At 41.4% G+C, this 9,777-nt stretch overlaps 1 long non-coding RNA gene across 1 annotated transcript; it reads left to right on the top strand.

Annotated features, from left to right (window-relative positions):
• The first annotated feature begins 7,841 nt into the window (after window positions 1-7,841).
• Window positions 7,842-9,474, top strand: LOC146041875 (uncharacterized). Its single transcript, XR_014463643.1, has 3 exons — window positions 7,842-8,095; window positions 9,113-9,225; window positions 9,389-9,474. It is a non-coding gene; the product is annotated as an uncharacterized LOC146041875 (long non-coding RNA).
• Window positions 9,475-9,777: the final 303 nt, after the last annotated feature.

The raw sequence follows: 9,777 nt of genomic DNA, 5'->3' as shown, positions 1-9,777 counted from the left end.
TTGGCCCCCCAAATGTCTGTATTAATTGATACATGCAGAAGTGGCATGTGTATTAGTATTATTAATATTAAGTTGTGTGCATTATTTGCAGTGTAAAAGTGTGTGACAAGTGCAGCATGTAATGTTCCCTTTAAGCTGGAATGCTTCCAATTGTAGCAGTGAGAAGCGTGTAATTAACAAGTAATGGGTAAAGTATGTGATTGTATTGGGTTCAGGTGACATTGGTTGAGGTGCGTCCGTCCTGATTAGGCGTTCCGATTGCCTAGCGCATGACCGAGTGGTGTCCGCAAAGCAAGAGTAACCTTTTGGACACCGCACATTTCTTCCCTTTTTGTTTGCGTGCATTCGGCGTGCTGTCCGAATGCACGCCTACCAAAATATGTGTACTCCCCGTGTCCGCCCATGTTTCCGCCCAGTTTAGCCCACTTTGAAACTACGCCCCTGTGTCATTCCGCATGACGCCCATAACACACCCATATTGCCCGAGTGATTGCGGTGCACATTTCTGTACGGTATTAGTGAGAACAAGTACGGAGACCATGCGTGGCACATGCGCGTCGCGTTCTCCACGCATGCGCAGGCGGCTAAAAACGCCATCTGAAAGAATTCGGAAAAGTACGCACCGATCAGAATAAGGGCCAAGGTTCTTGATCTTGACAGGAAGTCACTCCTAGAAAAAGAGCCGTAGATAATAAAAATATGGAGGGGATTCTTCCCATGGTCACCCGCTTCAACACCGCAGCACCTCTGATTGTGTCCACCGTAAAAAAGAACTGGCCTATTTTGGCCAGCGATAAAAGCCTTCCTTTTGACAAATTGAGAGTTATGCCCTGTTACACCAAGGGCAAAAATCTCAAACAACTCCTGGTCAAAACTGACATACATTTTAAACCTGATGCCACCAGTAGTAACTGGCTTGACAACGTCCGCACAGGTAATTTCAGATGCCCATGTGTCACCTGCCAGTTTTACAGACAGGTGACACCTTTAATCACCCATATTCGGGTAAAACATATGTCATCAAACACCACTTTACCTGCAATTCTACACACATTGTGTATCTTATCACCTGCCCTGCAGTATGTATTATGTGGGGAAAACAGAACGCAAACTGAAAGAACGCATGGCGATGCACAGGCACTCTATACGCAGTGCCCTGACAAGTAGGAAAAGCGATCAGCCGGTTGCGAGGCATTTCGCTGTTAAAAAACATCCCCTGTCCAGCCTCAAATATAGAGCCATAGATTGTGTTCCAGCTTCCAAAAGAGGAGGGCGACCGTGCGAGAGCACTGTTGCGCAAAGAGTCCTGGTGGATTCACCAGTTAGACACAATGTCCCCTCGGGGGTTAAATGAAATGCTACCTCTTGGAATATTTCGTTAAACATGTTTGGTCATCATGTTCTGTGCATTTTTTGTTCATTTTTGCTGCTTATTGATTATATATCTCTTGTTCTTTACAGTGCTGGATCATTCCCCGCGTGTTTTGTTTTGTATTCATGTTGTTATGGTGATGGTGATGTCATCTGAGTGCGTCCCTAGTGAGTGATGTCATTCAGGCTGGACTGAGGGGCGGGTACCCAGCCCCGCCCACAGGAAACAGCATTTTCCACATGGTGTGTATACTCTGCTATATTAAGGTCAGTGTTACATGTTATCTTTATCCTGATGACAAAACAATAAAGTTTTGAAACGTTGATCGAACCTCTGTGGCAGCATATCATTTATTGTTTGACTGATCGTGAGTGCCGCACCTTCGTTTGTATATCACAGCAAGTCCCTGCAGTGAAGGCACCGATCGCTGAGAGGTACTGTTACTGGGACTGCCGGACCGTCTTCCCTATATATATATATATATATATATATATATATATATATATATATATATATATATATATTTATTTATATATATACATATATATATATATATATAAATATACACACACACACACACATATATATATATATATATATATATATATATATATATATATGAAAGAACAAAAAAGAAGGAGCGCACAGATGAGCAGGTAATATATCAAAACTTTTACTACATGAAATAAGGCTCACATACAATTAAATTAGCACTTATCGGCGTGGGACACTTCACACAGCAACTGCAGCATGACCGGTCATCATACGTCAGCCAGATGGAATCAAGGCAGCGGCAGCGTCTCCACGATAGAAGCGATGGGATTCAGACACAGCACGTCAGAAAGAACACACCCCAATGCGTTTCGTCATCGAAGTCCTAGATGACGAAACGCGTTGGAGTGTTCTTTCTGACGTGCTGTGTCTGAATCCCATCGCTTCTATAGTGGAGACGCTGCTGCTGCCTTGATTCCATCTGGCTGACGTATGATGACCGGTCATGCTGCAGTTGCTGTGTGAAGTGTCCCACGCCGATAAGTGCTAATTTAATTGTATGTGAGCCTTATTTCTTTTAGTAAAAGTTTTGTTATATTACCTGCTCATCTGTGCGCTCCTTCTTTTTTGTTCTTTCCTGCATGAAATTGGTGGGGGTCGGGCATACCCCATTTGGAGTCGAGCTGCACCTGGACATACTTTGAAATTTCAAGAAATTTGGGATTGGACAGTTTTATCCTCGTGAGGACTTTGCGCATAATTGATTATTGTGTGTGTGTATACACAATAGGCCTAAACGAGAATATAGATATTGTCTCGTTTCTCTAAAAAAACACCTCCATAAAAAGTTAGGGACAGATTAAATAGGGATCCTCTGTCCCTCACCTTTATTACTGGGCTGGCGACCCTGAAGCTAATATTGTAAGCTGTCTATTATATGTGCGAGCATGGATATATAATAAGAACTGCAAAATTTGGGACTTTGACGGATGTAAATTGACCTGAAAGAATGTAAACTGGGGTTCAGACTTGTATAGGCGTACCCCAATAAATCAATAAGTAGGTCCACACCATAATACTAGTGAGTCCACCTCCAAATACCTTTATTTCCCCCATAGCCACCATAAGGTGGGCAACACCAGGCAGAAACATCAATATACATTTCATTATCCCTATCTAAAAAGCGCTTCATGTTATTAGTAGACAACAAGAATTTAAATTACATTATAATATTCCCCATACAATAAGCACCCCTGAACTAACCCTTAAAAATTCCTAAAGTTTTAAACGGTTAACAGCTTGAATCCCATAATATGTTATAAATAATAATTCCCAGGAGCCAATGCACCAACTCCGTTAAGGAGGAAATTACACCTATTTGACCTAGAATGACTTAACACTACCATATAAGTAAAGATGAGCACTTCATTATTATAAAAAGATGATCTAACAAATATGAGCACCTAATTTAAAATTTAAAACATAAATAAATATAAATATATATAATATGAGCACCTAATTTAAAACATAGGAATCAAATTCCACCTAATCGATGAATTTATTGAATTTTTTAAAATATGAGCCACTTAGAAATAATATAGGGTCACTCACATAATAAGGTAAATAAAGTAATTAGAATAAATAAACAATTAATATTGCACCTTTTGGATTAATAGAATTTTGATGGTAATAAATCCCCAAGGTAATTGACAACACAGTAGGAATCCTTTCCTCCTTTCATTCCCACTGAACCTTTAAAAAGGTTCCTAGCGGCTCCATAACAGTGAGCAGAGACCAGAAGCGCCATACATTGGCACTTCCAGCCATCTGGAACGCACTTCCGGTTGCGGTGGAACGCAATCCGGAAGTGCTATTCGAAAAGACGGCGATTGTAATGCCGCAGTTTTGGTAGACACAGGGGGATGATCCATCAAGCGGAGATGGATCTCCTATCCCCCCACTGCACCACCAATGCTAATAAACATTTGCCTAACAATATAAAGGTCATTTATGACCATAATATAGGCCATGACAGCCGCTATGCAGGCTGGGTAGACCAGTCCACAATTTCACTTCTACATAGTAGAATCAAAACCCTCAATACTAACTTATATTCTAAATCATCATATAGTCACTGGATCAGTAATATAGATTAGATAGGAACATTTGTAGTTTGTAAATTATTACAATAGTTCCCATTAACCCTAACAGGAAGTGATGTCATGTCCAGTCACTATATATACCTGGGCTATGAGATAGAGCCTCTCATTCCCACTGAACCTTTACACTGGCACACTTCTCCAAAAGGGTAAGTCATCTACTCCCAGTTTATTTTGTGCTAAATTTTGCATTTGTTAAACCATGCTTTGCAGGAACTTTGACTTCAATATTGTATGTTTATAATGTTTAAAAAAAAAAAAAAAGTTATATGGGAGTAAAGTAAAATTATTAAAGTGGTAACATCTTGTAACCTGATCAGCCTAAATGGAATATGTATATGCAACAATGGTCTAAGAATGTATATATATTTTCTCACCAGACAGTGATAACCCTATTTCCGATCAGTTTCTGACTATACATTGGCTACACCTTATTCTCGAACATATCTTGGTATGTATGCCAAACCCATTGTTGTTTTTCTATTTGTCTCGTTATAGTAAAACTAATATTATGGGAAACGTTCCTCCAGGAAGCCACCCATGGGGGTAAAGTATAATAGAATAACAGTGATCTGAATACCATACCTATTAGAGGAAAGGGTTAGCAAATTAAAAGGGTTAAGACGCAACACTTTAAGTTCACTAGGGACCTATTTCTGAAATCCTGACACTATGATATTGAATACCAGCTTATCCAGAGCATTTCATTTCCCCATAGATCCAGGACGGTCCCCGAGTAAGAGTGTCTACCTAACAAGGTTAATTGGCACAGTCTGAATCCATCTATCGAGTGTTGATTAAAAAGGATCCCATACCTGTAGGTATATGTCCATACAAACCCATGCAAAATGTGATTTATCATGTTCCCATACCTTTTTTATAATGAAATTACTTTTGAATCATTATAAAGCAGAACCATCTCCAAAAAAGTGAACAGAGTCTGTGACGGTATAGCGGTTTGAATACCCTAGAACCCCAAAACCCCAAGGTAAAAGCTTCATTTCAGTAGTGAATCTTATCCCGAGTATAGGGTGCAATCATAATAATATCATGTATTTTTATTTTTTGTGCATATACCCACAGCCATACAATCATCCACATATTTATGACCTGATTGTGCCGAGTCAAATATCGGGAAACCAAACCCATAATTAAGAAAGAGAGTGCACCTTTTGGATTAATAGAATTTTTATGGTAATAAATCCCCAAGGTAATTGACAACACAGTAGGAATCCTTTCCTCCTTTAATCCTCTACCCATAGTGTATTCCAAATATCAGAATATTCTCTAAAAAATGAAATGTCTTTTTATTAGGTACCTTTGAACTCTTAAGGTCCAATTATACAAAAAAACAGTCGGAGATATCCGTAGCAAGAAATACTGTGGAAATGTCCCTATGCCTTTTGGTATGTCAAAGCCATAAATATACTCCAAATCTTTTTTCAAGTTATCTCTAAACTTCTTGGGAACCATTATTTTTATTTTCCTCATTCCTCTCTTTGTTTTTTCTTCTCATCACCTGCCTTTTTTTCTCATTCATTCATTCATTCATTCATTTTTCTTGTCAAATGATAATTATCACATGTCACATGTCGATAATGTTTGCATACAAAACTGTAAAAATGATTTTTAAAGTAAAGTCCTTCTATTTTTTAGAAATTGTTATTAAAAACTGTATGATATACAAATGACTATACAAGATGTAAAATTATGAATTTATATATGTTTATGTTCATAGCGAACCCCTGATGAAGTCCCGTGTGGGGACGAAACGCGTTGGGATCGTCTATAGTGCTGATATGAACTGTACCACTGAACTTTTTATGATCTGATCTAACCACTATTGTAGTGTGGAACCAGAGACATTTTAATAAATTTATATGAATTTTGGACTTTACTTTTATGTGTATGGAATTCCAACTTAAGGCTACACAGATCTAATTATTGAAGATCTCACCAAGGGGCGCCAACCCACGACTGCCATTCACATTCCTCTTGTCTTCATCCAACAGGGGTCCGTGTGGGTCCGGCAGCCCTAGCACAGTTACCATAAAAACCAGTGGCGCGAAACGAGAGTCTGTTCCCCATATATATATATATAATGTGGAACAGAGGGAAGGAAGAGGGCGCTTCCTGGTGCATTAAAAGAGATTTTGGGTGACATTTATTAGAGATCGTTGTTGGGTTTTTGGCGATTTATATCGCAAAAATGGCCGTTTTTTGTTTTTTTCCCCCAAATCGACTACTTAATGGGTGGCGATTTGCGGCATAAATCACACTTTTTGCCGCTAATTCGCACTTTCTGAAGTGCCGATTTACAACATCGCATCCAGATGTTTTCCCATTGAAAAAGATACAAATCGCTAATTTAATGTCTGCCGCATTTGGAAATCGACAGCAAAGTGCAATTTTTGGCCCAAAAAAAATAGACCAAGTCCAGCGTGGCGGTTTGCAAAAAATCGCCACCGTTTGAGTGTAGAAATGGTTTAATCTCTCACAGGTGACCCACATACCACTTACTAACTCCCCTACATATACTCCCACATGATTATGGACACCTGTGAGGCTGTTTGAGATGGACATTTTGCACAGTGGACTGGAGGTGCTAGTGTGTGAGCTGGGCCGTTTGGAGGAGCTATGCAGGAGGGATGCTGCTGCTGCCCACCAGATCCAGGTACCCCGACCACTCCGTGCTTCTCGTCGATACCGTGCTAGGGTGTACCTGGACTCCCTCTGATCAACAGGTGGTGGACATGTTTAGGTTGAACCGACAGAACTTGTTGAACTTATATGAGCAGGTGAGAGATGATTTGGACCCTTGTGGGGGGGGGGGGGCAACTATGCAGTGTCTGGGCTGCAGAAATTAATGTGCGCCCTCCACTTGTTTGCCACAGGCCCCACTCAGTCTGTGAGCTCATGGGCCTTGGGGGTGTCACAAGCCACTTTCTCTAAACATTTTTCTCAAGTGTTAAATGCATTAAAGAAGCTGTGGCGCACATATATCACATTCCCACGTTGTGAGTCCGAGTGGCAGGACCTGAAGGTGGCATTCTATCGGCTCTCAGCATTTCCAAATGTGCTGGGAGCCATAGACTGCACCCACATTGGGATTCGGGCCCCGCACGTGAGGGAGCATGTCTATGTTAATCGCAGGGGCAGACATTCCCTCAATGTGCAGGTGGTCTGCGATGCCAACCTCAGAATTCTCAGTGTGGTTGCAGGCTACCCCGGGAACTGCCATGATGCCTATATCCTGCGGCACTCAGCTCTCTGGGACCGTTTCCACAACAACACCATTCCAGAGGGCTGGCTACTTGGTAAGTCACTTACCACTGTTTACATGATGTTTGCTTACGTATGTCTTTACCTTTAACATCCATGTGTGGAACCTTCTAATCAAGAGTCATTTCTGTTGTAATTGTTTATACCAGCCCAAACAATGTAGTATAGGCTGCTACTATTATGTACCAATTACCCACATGATATGTGACCACACAAATCCCTTTACATGTTAGGTGACTCAGGATATGGGTGTTAATCGTGGCTCATGACACCTCTGCGGAACCCACAAAGCCCTGCACAGCACCGCTACAATGCTGCACATATTGCTACCCGCAATGTAGTGGAACGCACCTTTGGGGTGCTGAAAAGCCGATTTCGGTGTTTGGACACGTCAGCAGGTACACTGCTATACCACCCTGCCAAAGTGGTTTTGGTTGTCCAGGCTTGCTGCATGCTGCATAACATAGCTTTGGGTCAACCAAATTATGTTGATGTTGCCCCTGCAGCAGTCGTTCAGGAAGCTAAAACTACTGATGTTGTAGTGCGAGGTACACGGAGGGGGGATGTGGTTCGTACACGGATGATCCGGCAGCATTTCACAGGTAATTTGTGTGTGTACAATGAATAGTAATGGGGAACCTGTAACACACATACATTGGTAACATTACATTTTTCCCTGTCCATGTTAATTGCCCAGAAGCAGACCAACACTAATGGCCAACACCTGAAAGCTACCCCACCACAGCATACTTTATGGCTGGCAACATGATAACACCTATAACAATGTCAAGTAAGTACTGTAGTTTTCAGTGTGTGCAAATATTGGCAACTACAAATTAACATAGGCTCCATGGATGGAGGTGACATGGATCATTGATCTCAGGTGCTTGAAATGGTGCAAAAAAAGTGGTGCCTACATACAGTATGCAATTCCCAATGCTTATCCCCTTCAAATGTTACTATTTCCTTAAAATTCCATTACTAATAAGCACACCCAACCCAAAGTCCCATGGCTGCTAAAAAGTCACTAGTTGACAATACATAATAGAACAGTGTGGGTAATCATTTGGAAAAAATGACAACAAGTTTGCTGGATGCAAATAATTTTTACTTGCAGAAACATTTGGCCATAGGCCATAGCATATGAAACATTTGCAGGAAGAATCACTGCAACAGTGAATGCAAAAAATAATAAACATGATACACATGTAAATGCAAAGAAGATTATTCATGTTTAAATACTGCCCCGGGTATTAGCACCCTTACCAGTAGTGGCACCACCACCCCTAGTATGGACACTACGCCGTGGGGGAGTAGTGGGGGACCCACTCATGGGTGCGGAGGATACACTACTGCTTTGGGTAGATGTGGTTTGGTGCTGACCTAACAAAGTATTAGCACTGAGGCTGATTTGCGTTTGTAGGGACATCATCGCAGTTGTTTGCCCATTAATTGCTTGGGTCTGTTCAACCATGTTGGTATTTAGACCTCTAAAACTAGTAGTTTGACCCTGAATGGCTTGGCCAATTTCTGCTAAGCGTGTGTCTAATGTAGAGACAAGACGAATTTGTGTCCCTACACTTTGCGAAATTCTTCTCATTTGCAGAGCTATGTTCCGCACATACCCCTTCTAGTTGGGTGGTCTGCACCTCCATAAAAGCGAGTTGTTTCCCCTTAAAAATATGGATGGATTGCGCCAACTCCTCCGCACTAGTGGGGGTGTTGGTGGGTGCAATGCTTGTGGGCTGCTGCCTATGTGACTGCGTATAGGGGGCTTCATTGACTGGGTGTGCTTGGTTTTGTGCAGGCTCCAACGATGTCACCGTCTCCAGTATGATTTCACTCATGTCGTCGATATTTTGCATGGGATCCGTTGGTTCAGGCATCGGTTGTGAAGGACCTACACATGAGAAAAGAGTGGTAAGTATGCTATGCAGATTGGTGTATGGTGGGTCATGTTACCTTATTTGGAATGGTTAGGTGTTGCTCATGCATTATGCATTGGCACAGGCTACTGTGGTGGGGACAGGCATGTGTGATTTGTGCAATGTGTGTGTGTAACACTATGATATCTCACCTGCAGACTGGACAGTGTCACCAATCGGATGTGGCTGATGTTGGTCAACAGCAGGCTGGGACTCCAGAGCTGGAGCTGTTTGAAAGAAGAAGACATGTTCTATTATTATCATTTGCACCTAACTGGCATTTTTCGCATTATGCAGATAAAAACTTTTCCTCAATCAAACTTTGGGACCCTGATATGATTATATAAGGAATTTGAAGACTTTGAACTGAAGTGGTTATTTGAGTATTATGCCTGTGAACACTATTTTGAATCCACTTGCAAATAACAGAAAAGACCAGCAGATTACACATGTAAAAGTGACTCTAAAGTGCTTTCCCAACTACCCAGAGGATTGATAAGGATTAACAATCAAGTACACTGCAGGCCTACAGTGTTTAGGACAGCAC

Source organism: Crinia signifera, chromosome 19 (genome assembly GCF_055691185.1).
Source record: "Crinia signifera chromosome 19, ASM5569118v1, whole genome shotgun sequence".
NCBI classification, from domain to species: Eukaryota; Metazoa; Chordata; class Amphibia; order Anura; family Myobatrachidae; genus Crinia; species Crinia signifera.
Note: the sequence above shows the minus strand (reverse complement) of the source record. Positions and strands in the feature narration are given on the sequence as shown.